This window comes from Pseudopipra pipra, chromosome Z, assembly GCF_036250125.1.
Source record: "Pseudopipra pipra isolate bDixPip1 chromosome Z, bDixPip1.hap1, whole genome shotgun sequence".
Classification (NCBI taxonomy): domain Eukaryota; kingdom Metazoa; phylum Chordata; class Aves; order Passeriformes; family Pipridae; genus Pseudopipra; species Pseudopipra pipra.
Window position 1 is genome coordinate 39,512,299 of NC_087581.1, and position 10,942 is coordinate 39,523,240.

Sequence of the window (10,942 nt, forward strand, 5' to 3'; positions counted from 1 at the left end):
AAAAGGCATGGCTTTTCTAGGCTGAACTACCACATATTTCAGTGTAACTGCATGGACATCTTTACTCTCTCAAATTAGACCACAGCAGCTGCCCAGACTGGTACTGACTGTACATGGACCTCTTAAAGATAAATCCTAACTCTGGATTCACAAAACAAGCCCAGACCTACACGGAGTAGGAAGGTCTTATCTCAATGCCTTCAATAATTTAAAGTGTTAGAGGCACAGCAATAGTCTAGAAATATTGGAAAATATATATTAAAAAAACAGGTCTGGAAATAGTCCTGATTTTGTTGGTTCTTTTTTTTTTTTTTTTTGGGATAGGGGTGTTTTTGCTTGGTTTTGATCAGATTTGGTGTATACCTAAAACAAGTGTTTGTGAGGGAAGAGGGTGTATGTGGTTGCCATCTTAGTCAACTCTTTCACTTGCAGAGATCACTGATGGCTGCAGTTAATATATGGCAAGTTAAGTCACTGATAAAATAGAGCTTATCTGTACCCTTCCAGCTAATAAAAATACTAGGTACTGGGTTCTTTTCTCTTTTAATCCTCCTCAATCTCCTTCTCAACAGGTACCTGAATTTAAACCCAGTTGCACTTCTTATTTGGGAAAACAGGCTGATAAGCATCAGATGTCTTGGGTATTGGGTCAACATTGCAAAATATGAGATTTTTTTTAGCATAAATTTGTATAAATACTGTTGAAATCTCTCAAGAATTGGAGTACCTGAGGTGCCTGGGAAAGATGACCAAGCTCCATGTGCATTCTCTGGGGGTCACCTGCATTAAAGTTCAGATTGTCCAAGCACTAAATTTAATCCAAACCTGAACATCCACCAGATCCTTCCACGACAGTATTCCTGGTTTGTAACTTCTATCCCAAATCCAAGTTTTATTGAGACACAGCCACATTTTACAAAGCCTAAATCAGAGTAAAAGGCTATTTCGTTTCTATTTAGAAATTATTTTTATGTTCTTAGCTTCTATTTAGTATTTCTCTCAGGTACCACCTCTGTCTGCCTGTAGGTTGAAGGTTCACACCAGGTTTTTGATGTCATGCCACATCCCTATAAATCCACTTAACTGGAAAACAGTGATTACAGAAGAGTGAAACGCTGCTTGGAGAAGATGCTGCCCTACAATCAGACAGGGAAATTGGGTTTATTTTCTCTTCCAACTGATGGACTAGTTACTAATAGGAAATAACCCTTTTTTGAGCTGTATTTACTACAGATGCCAGAAGACATCAATTATTAGATTAGAGCTGGGTAGAAAATGTTCTATGAAACATACAGATGTGGTGACATCGAAACATTCTAGAAATTCAGATTTGATTTTTGCCAAGTCATTTTTCCTATTAAAAAAAAAATCTGAGAAAGTCCAGGAAAAAATGGAAACAGTAAGAAAATGGGAGTCCAAGCACTACTTCAGATTATTTTGGAGATTTCCATTTAGACTAGATTTTTGTTACATGTTGTCTTCAAGTTAAATGTCTAAATCCAAAGCAAAATTAGTTTTCTTTTAGGATTGAGAACACACTGCTTAATGCCAAAGTAATTTTTGAGTTGATTGAAAGTGCTAAACTTTGGATGAGCCTGAAATAAGGGTTTTTTCTATTTGTCCTTTATTTTGTTTGTTTCCAACCAGCAGTTGAAAAACAAGGATGTGTTCCCTCCTCAGCTCTGGTAACAGGAGGGAAGTGCCAGTGGAGCTGCTGGGATTTACGCAAATAGAGCAATGAGAGGTTGACCTTTCCACATCCTCCCCAGGCAGCCTCTTCTGCCCTTGAGGCCTTCTGTACATATTTAGGAAAGGCAAAGCAAAGAAACTGCTGCAGATGTGAGGCCATCTTTGATGAAGAATTGCCCTAAAAGTTAAATCTTTTGCCATCAGCAAATAATAAGTTTTTTCATGCTAAACTTTTCATCTGTTGTTTTTATATTGAAACAGGTTGTTGGTTTTTTTTAAATATCCTGATGTATAACTTGCATTGACTGACACCAGTTGATGGATATCCCATGTTTATTATACCAGTTTAAATGTTACCTGCTTGGGCACCTTCTTGGTGGCAAACCACTGGAATTTGGGTACTTGACTTCTGTCTAGTGGACATCTGCCAATTTGGCTTAGGAGGGTTCTCCTTGGGACCCCCTTTTTTATTCCAGCTAGGATCTCTTTAACTCAGTGGAGCTGCAGAACTTTTTCTGGCACTATCCATAACCATTTCCACTGAAAAAACAATATGGATAACATGACACTGTGAAAATTTTAGAACTATTTCCAGTGCTACCATATTATCCAAAGGCATTTCTGTTACCTTTTTAGTTAATTGGGTTTAGTTGGTTTGAGGGGAGGAGTTTGCTTTTTTTTACCATGCAAAAAATTCAAGGCAAAACTGGCTGACAAATACTATAGTTGCTCTCAAAATATGAAACAAATGGATTCTACAAACACCAGCCAACAGCTACATTCTGGTATTTGTTTTACATACAAGAGAGACAAGTGTGAGCTGAGAAATTAAGGCCCATAAATCTACCCTGTGCATATTGCCAGTTTATTTAAGTGATACAGTGTTGTGTTAGTTAAAGTGGTCATAGGAGAGTGCTAATAGCAAGTGATTAGTTGCTCAGGCATATTTATTTAAGAAATATTATAGATTAAAAGCCTTCTGGTCAGCATAGATACTCCATCATCTTTAAAGTAAAATAATTCCTGCAATTTATGACTCCTTTTGTCATAATTTAGGCTTTATAACCATGAATCACAACTGAATTGCTGTTGAATGGGCTGTAGGCAGAGAAATTTCTAACAACAATAGAAAGAGGAAATTTATGATTGCTGAACTTATTTTCCTCTTCAGGTTAGAAAAGAGAATACTGAAATGTTCATTTGTAATGTCCCCCGCTTATAACATTTCCAGCTTTAAAATGACTCTTCAGCAACTGAAAGTGCTAGCTCTTTGTGTAACAAAACCATTTGCTTTACATTTTCATGGTAAATCAGTGGAAGATGATAGATGTTAGAAAGATAGCAATAACACTTCTTTGAACAATACATACTAAACTCTTTGTGTTATTCGTTTCATGGACATTCTACATAAGTATACCTAACACTTGACCATAAGTGGTGTGTGAGGCTAATTATAAAAACACAGCATAAAAAGGGAAAAGAACAGAAACTTCAGCCCCTGTGTGTTGATGTTCAGCATTCAAAGCCTGCAGAGAAGGAATCTCTAAAGGCTGGTTTTGCTCATCAGGACCTGGGCTGTTTCCCTCATCCTTTTTTGGCAGCCTTTTTACTTCTTTGCCATAACATGCCATGAGAGTGGCACCTCCATGAAGTCATGCCAGGGGTCTGCAGGACAGACTTGGCGTGACAAAGAATAAAGGTGAAATCACATGTTGTGCAAAGAGAAGAGAACGCTGGTTATGTATGCATAAATATGACCAAAGTATGCACAAATATGGTCTTGATTTCTTTGTGTTAGACTGCTGAGGTGTGTTTTATACCGTATCAGTTTCTGTATTTTTACGATGTACAAAGATACTGAATATTTATCACTTAGATTTTGTCCATGGAGATAGGTCACCTATTTCATGCTAGTATGCGTATAAGTGAGAGATGAGTAATTGGAAAGGTTTTTGTGAATGAATGTTAAGATTTATTGAATGATTCCTCATACCAAAGTAGAAATGGCTGCAATATTAAAATATCTACTCTTTTTTAGTTTGTCTGATTTCTGATGGAGTATCTGTTGCTCTGAAAAAAGGGGCTGCCTGTACAAATTTTAAGCTGAATAGGTCATTGAGTAAGTCCTTTTCTGTAAGATCTTTCATTTGCTATCTGGTACCCAATAATGGAATTGCTCTGTATGTGGGAGCACTTTTTCAAGTTAGGAATATGAAAAACATTCTTGTCTGACTGGGTGCATGGTGGCAGAAATGTTAATATATGGGTAATACATAAGCAGAAGGTCTCTAATATCAAATTCTTGTGAAGGGCACATGATCTGTGGTGGAACTGAAGTCCTTTATGCTACACACCAAGGAATTGCGGTGCTGGTGCATTTGAGTCACAGCTTCTCCACTTTGACCTTACCTGTTTTGGGCCAGTCCATGCATGAACACTGTGGCTTGAGTCTCTGGAATCTGCTCCTATCTCTCCTCTGAGCAGATGGCAATGCACAGCTCCACATCCCAAAGTGAAAATTTCAGTCTAAAATTGTGAAAATTTTCCTGAATCAATCATCAACACTGGCTGTGTCCACAAAGCTGCTGCAACTGCACTTACATCAATTTCCTTTCATAATCTTCCATCCAAAAAAGCACTTCAGCTGTATACACAAAATTGTATTTGTATGATTACCCACATCTAATCACACAAATTATCAAGAAATTATTGCATAGGGCTCTATGGCTCTGAGTTAAAAGTAATATCTACTTTTCCTGTCCCGGGGACAAAATAAATCGGTTCCTGACTGTTTTGTAGAAGCACTAAAGGTACCTCCTGCTCTTTCTGACAGGCTATTGTACACAAACTATTAACACATTGATTTGTGGGCCAATAGGATGAATGCCCAGGTGGTCTCTGGCCTCCTGAAGGAGCTCCAGATCTCTCCCTTCAGGCAAAAAGAACTGCTCACTTAGATTAATACTGCCTTATCTCTTCCTTCTTCAAAGCCAGCCCAAGTCAAACCAGGGCTCAGCTTTCATCTGGCAAACTCAGAGCTCTGAACTAAGCCCCTGAAATCAATGTTAATATACTTTTCTTTTTTTTTTTTTTTTTCCTAAGGGTGATAGTCACAGAATAACAAAACCTAGGGTATTCTCTTGACAGGTGGAGTTTGTGGTTTATGTGTGGGTGCATGAACTCACACAAATTGGGTGTCCTACCTGAGTCTGTTAAATTAATTTTGATATTAAGTGACCAGCTTATTGGAGGCTTCTGGGGAGGCTTAAATGTCTGGCCATGAAAACATGCATTTAGGAAAGACAGCATTTTTCTACTGAAATACTTTCAGGTTTCCTTTTGTAGAAGCGTAAACACTGTCAACATATTCCTTTTGTTTGACCTTTTAACTGAACACGCCAGAGCATAAAGCTCTTCAAAGCTTGACAGAAGATTCCTGAGGAAAGTCAAAAGATTCCAGACTAGGTATATATTCTAAAAAGAAACAAGAGATAAAAATACCTCCAATATTTTCTTCATTCAAAGGGTTGGTCTAGTCTAAAAAATAAAATCTAATAATAACCAATACAACAGCAATAAAAACAATGAAAATGTGGTAAAAGTATATGGATAGGTTCTAACTATGTGTTTACATATATGCACCCCACAAGCAAAAATTGCAAATTAAATCTTAAAAATCTCCTTAATTCTTTGGGAAATCAAAAAAATTCAGTGGTTAAGACTGTGAGGGCTCCTTGGGAGTAGTTGCAGGAGCACCTTCCTATGAACCAATGAATACTGAAAACCAAAAGAAACAACCATTATTTTCTTGATTTGGAACTTTTCTCTTATTTTTCTGCATGAACCACTAATTCTTATGCAAAAATTATGTCGAGGCTTCCAAGCAAGGTATTTCTATCCATATAATGAAGGTTACTATCAGTCTATTTTCAGTTAATGAGTATTTTTGTAGCTTTTCAGGGCCTGAGGGTCATCTATAGTTGGAGAGTTAATTCATTCCTAGAGCAGGACAGTGCTGGGGAACTCTTATGGATGACACCTATATATCCCACAGGTATTATGACCCTAACCATAGTGAATAGCTTATTATTATTTTATATCTTGGGGATGTTTTTGATCTAGCTCCTTAATTTATCTGTAAAAGAATATGTAAGAGTTTAAATATTTCCTCAACTTCCCTGCTTAAGAAAAGTGCTTTATTTGCTTAGCTTTCTTTGTTGAGATGGAATTAACTCCATTCCCACATCAAAACAAAAGCTTCTGCACAAAGTTTTAACACAAAGCAATGAATGTACAAATCTTTTCTTCCTGTGTGTGCTCTGTTCAGCTCCTCCTCTCTTTAGTTTCACAGTTGTGTAATTTAATTAAGAGGAAAAAGAATTGTCGAGCAGATATGTGCAGCGGCAGTATTAGCACCCATGATTCAATCTCCCTTGTGCTGTTGGAAGTGATTATGATTTCAGGAACAGAACTATTGCTGATGAGTGCTCCTGGGACACAATCAGCCATTCAGGGGGTAGCAGGGATTTGAAGAACCATCCTGTGAGAATAGATGTTGACATGACCTCAGATCCTGTTCTCCACCAGTGCACGAGATAGAGTGAAGATTGATGTGTGGGACCTCCAACACCACCCAAAAGTCAGAATTTTCTTGGATTTTGGGTCAAAAGGAGGGAGTGTTTGCTCAAGGAAAGGAGAGGTCCTGGAAGGAAGCAGTTACACATTCAAGGAAGACATGTATGAACAGAAGAGTCTGGACAAACTCTTCGAGGAGAAACAAAGCTCCGTAGAAAGATCTCTTCAGTTGCTGCTGATAAGTACACCAGGTTTACCAGGGGCTAACAGGGCTCTAGGACCTCCACTGGCCCCAAGGCACTTCTCTGGAGAGCCTGCTGATTCAGTTCCCAGATCACTTCCTAGGGATTTCAACAATGCTGGATCCCTTGGCTTCATCCCTGTATTCACAAACTGGAACATGCTTTTTCTTGCCAACTTTGAAATATTATAGGTATAAAAATTCTCTCACCTTTTATCCATCCAGCATTTTGCACTGGGCATTTATCCTTATTCCCTCCCCCCATCTTGCACACCTGAGCTGCATATAAGGCCACTATTGCAATGTGTGGCTGCCATGATATAACTGGAGTTTGTTAATAAGGCATTGAATCTGTGGTACAAAGTGGTGCAGTGAAAGTCTTCAGTGAGATGCTGAAAGGAGCAGAATTGGCTGGAATACGTTGGGAAGTTTTTAAAGGCATTAATCCTGGGGGATACTCAGGGACAGGAACAATCCAGCCCTCTGTGAATCGGAGTGAAATGATTGCAGGGAGCAGAGGTTACGTGATGTGGAGAGTTCTGCTAGAAGCCACCAGACTTTCGGAGCACAAAATCAAAATTACATCAAAGTGAGCAAATTTTCGAGCCTCCTTTTGTGTTGCTTTAAGCCTGTGAGAGCTTGTCACATGATTCTACAAACAAGGAATTTTGTCTTCTCATTAGATTTTTAAAAAACATAAGTACCTGTGTGAAACTGAACATCTCAATACACTCCATAGAAAAAATATACAGACCCTGCCCTGCAAACAAAGTTCTCAATTCTTATGTGACAGCATGAGAATAACTAACAGAGCTAAACACAGAGGGAAGGGGCTGGGTAAAAAAAACATGCAAGTCTTGGCAAAATCGAATCTTGCAAAGTCCAAAGCTATAAGTTCACAAAAAAAAAAAAAAAAGGAGCTAACGAAGATGAATGGGTAAGAAGTAAAAGGGGCAATGGGAGTGTGCAGGTATGAATGGATATCTGGTTGCATCACAGATGATACAGTATAAATACATCGGTGCACACTTTAAAAACATATGTACGTATAAATCCCTTCATCCCCTTTTTTCATTTGCATGCCACATGCTTCCACTAAGCTACGTAAAAGAGCGCACTGTTCACCGACAACTGGGCAGCTGGGGGCAGCTCCTGGGCCCTGGAAAAAGCCACATTTCACTTATCTTACTTTCTCTTCTCTCACCCAGATATTCTGCAAAACAAGCAAACTACATATCTTCATACCATAGCCGGTGCTGTGTATCAGGCTACATCCACTGAAAGCCCCACTGTCTGGGGCCAGGAGATTCAGAAAACCTTGGCAGAGCTGTCCTTGAGCCTGCTGCTTGATTTATGTTTTCAGATGGAAGCTATATGAAGCTCTTAGTTGTGCCTGGTTTTCTGCCAAAAAATTGGTTTGACCCAAAGCGGGCTTTATGGAAACCTAAAGCACAAAGTGAAGTGTCATATAATCCACAGTAAAACCTGGTACTACCCTTTTTTTTTTTTTTTTTAATATATATATAAAGAAAGTGTACATTTTCTTAGGCTGGGCTGTGAAGTTTTCTCTCATTTTAAATTTTCTCTGTGGTTGCTGTGAAAGGAGTAGCTTGGAAGGCCCACATTGACTTTCCTGTCCTATCCTTTCTTCGTGTCGCATTGGTGGAGTCTGATACCAAGGCAACAAGGATGGAATGAATTGGGACTGAAAATTGTCTGTTTTCAATAACAAGGACTATCTCTGGAGGAAGAGATCCAACTTTACACACATGTAGGAGACTGAGAAGTTTCAACAGAGGCAAAGAAATCATTGTGAGCCCTGAGAATCTGAAAAAAAAAAGAGCAGAGATAAGAAGCCAAGGCAGAAAATATTCACCAGTTGTGTGTTTAAAACAAAATATTGTGCATCAGCTTCCATCCTCTGTAGCCGATTAAATAATGTGGGCAATGTTCATCAGCTGTGTCAGATGTTCGCATTAATTACTGTAATTTGTAAGAAGGGAAGTGCCACCTAGTGGACCGCGCCACGGAAGCGCATCCTGCATCCCATATCCCGCACTGCTGTAGTCCCAAAACTGCTAAATACCCCGGAATAATACAGCCTATTAATGGTTTATCAAGTGCCAATGGGAATCGTGGCTCCAGACAAACAGGGGAGGACTCCTAGTCTAATTTAACTGGGACAATAGGTCCTAGACACTCAAGATGGATATTCTCAGTGCAGATGCATTCCTCTTAATTCTGTTTGGTTTACCAAATAGGAATTGCTGTAGGAAACCTCAACAAAGAAGTGGATTAATGAGAAACTTAGTAGAGAGTGTTTGCTGTATAAGCAATTCCAAGCCTAAGTAAAGCAAAGGGCAAAGTCTGATCAGTGTTCAGTACCAAACTCAAGTAAATTCTGACAGAAGTGGGTGAAAAATGTGCCAGCTGCAGGTTAGCAAGAAATGCTAACAACCCTCAAACACTCGCCTGCCCACTTTCATTAAAAAGCAAACAGGGAGAAAAACAAACACTTATTTTCCCCCTGCCTTTTGTTGCTCTGTGGAGTTTGTTTTGACACTCATCCTCCTTCAGCTGGATTGTCCCCTGATTTCTGCTGTTTTCATGGCATCTTGCTGCTCCTTAGCCCCCTTTTCCTCTGCCTGGGCAGCTGTGCAAAGCAGCTCCTGCCATCAGGCCACACCATCCCTCTGAGAGCTTTGCCTTGCTGCTGCCAAGTCAATTCTCAGTCTCTGTTGTCCCAAAGGCTTCTCAAATTTCCTGGTTTGCTTTTATAGAAGCATAGAAGCAGGAAGACCCTACCACCCCAAGCTGCTTACAGCTGCCTCCCTGGAACACATCGGGGAGACCATTTCTCTCCTTGGACTGTCCTGGGTCTGCGGTGCTAAAACTGGAAGAGAGGGAGGTTGCTGTGCTTCAGAGAGCTTTGTTGTAGCAGCCTGGCCATAACCATCTTGAAAGGTGAGCTGTTTGACCCATTGAACACAAATAAGTGCAGTATCCTAAAAAAGTGCAATATCCTACAATTCTGGTAATGGGCAAGACACAGAAGCTGTGAAACTGGGGATGCTACTGGTTACAGTGGAAACTTTCAAAAAACATGCCTTCCTGTATGCCTTATGCATTTGAACCAGAGGAAGAAAATAAAAATAAGAAGGTGATTAAACAGCTCCTTCTTAAATGGCTTTTCTTGTAATGATATGTGCAATGATGTAGCTGAGGCCAGAAGCAAGAAAAAAAACATATCATCTCCCATTCTGCAGAGACCTGACCCCCTCCCATCCCTCAAAATAAAATACCAGGCAAGTGGTTTATCTATATTTATGGTGCCACAGAGCTCCATGTTTCTTGGCTCACAGAGCCAGCAGGGAGGACCAGCAGCCATTACAAAATATCCATATGGCAGCAGGTTTCAGAATCTCAGGGGAGCTTGTGCCCCCAGTGTGAGAGCTCCTTATCTGCTCCAGAGCACACCACTGACCCTGTTTGCAAACTCACCACTCCAAAGAGATAGCAGGAGCTACTATCTAAGCACTCTGGGCATAGAAATGTCACCCTCTGGGGCCGTCTGCTGAAAGCCTGTGCTCAGCCAGGTGAAGAGAGGACCTTCCGTTGCACTTTGGCACCAGGCTAACAGCAGTAGTAGGTCCACTTGCATTAGTACAGAAAAATGTCACAAAGTTTCTGCTATTTCTGTCTGATTTTATGGTAAAAAGGACATCTTTTAACTCCTACAGCCAGTGTTATGAACACTAACATTGTTCCCATTCTCCCTCATCCTGGGAGACTCTGCTCACTGCAACAGAGAAAACTTTTCAGTGAATATCTGGACACCAGTAATATTTCCTTCCTTCAGCAGATGGAGGATAAAAATGTCATATGTCTTCACAAAAATTGATGAGGAATCCTGGGTGACAGCCCTGAGGATACTTGGTCACAGAGGAGAGCTTGGGATGGTGTGGGGGAAACATGGAGCTTGACGCTCCTTGGGCAGAGTGCCCTGGTTTAGTCTGCAGAGGCATTTTAGCAGCACTGCCTGATGCCTGGCCTTCAGGGCTCACCTGGGGAGCTGTCTTTGGTTTTTTTTTTTTCTGTCACTGATTATTTTTATTTGCTGTTTGGGTCTTCGGGTGAATTTGCTTCTTCTTTCCAAACTTTTCTCTGCTACAATCGTGATTCATGTTCCATGTTAAGGGAAAATGAGCTTTGTAGGTACTACGTTTCCTGCTTTGAGGTCTTCAAAATAAAAAATTTAAAAGTGCATAAAAAAAACAGAGGACATTCAGAAAAATAATAATAGAAAAGCATTAAAAATCAGAGCAACGTTCAACAGAGCAAAGTTTTCAACAGGGGATAACCAAATACTTCTCTCTGCTTTTGTACTCATCCTCTCCCCACTGAAAAAAAATTATCACTTCCTAGTGATAAGTTTTT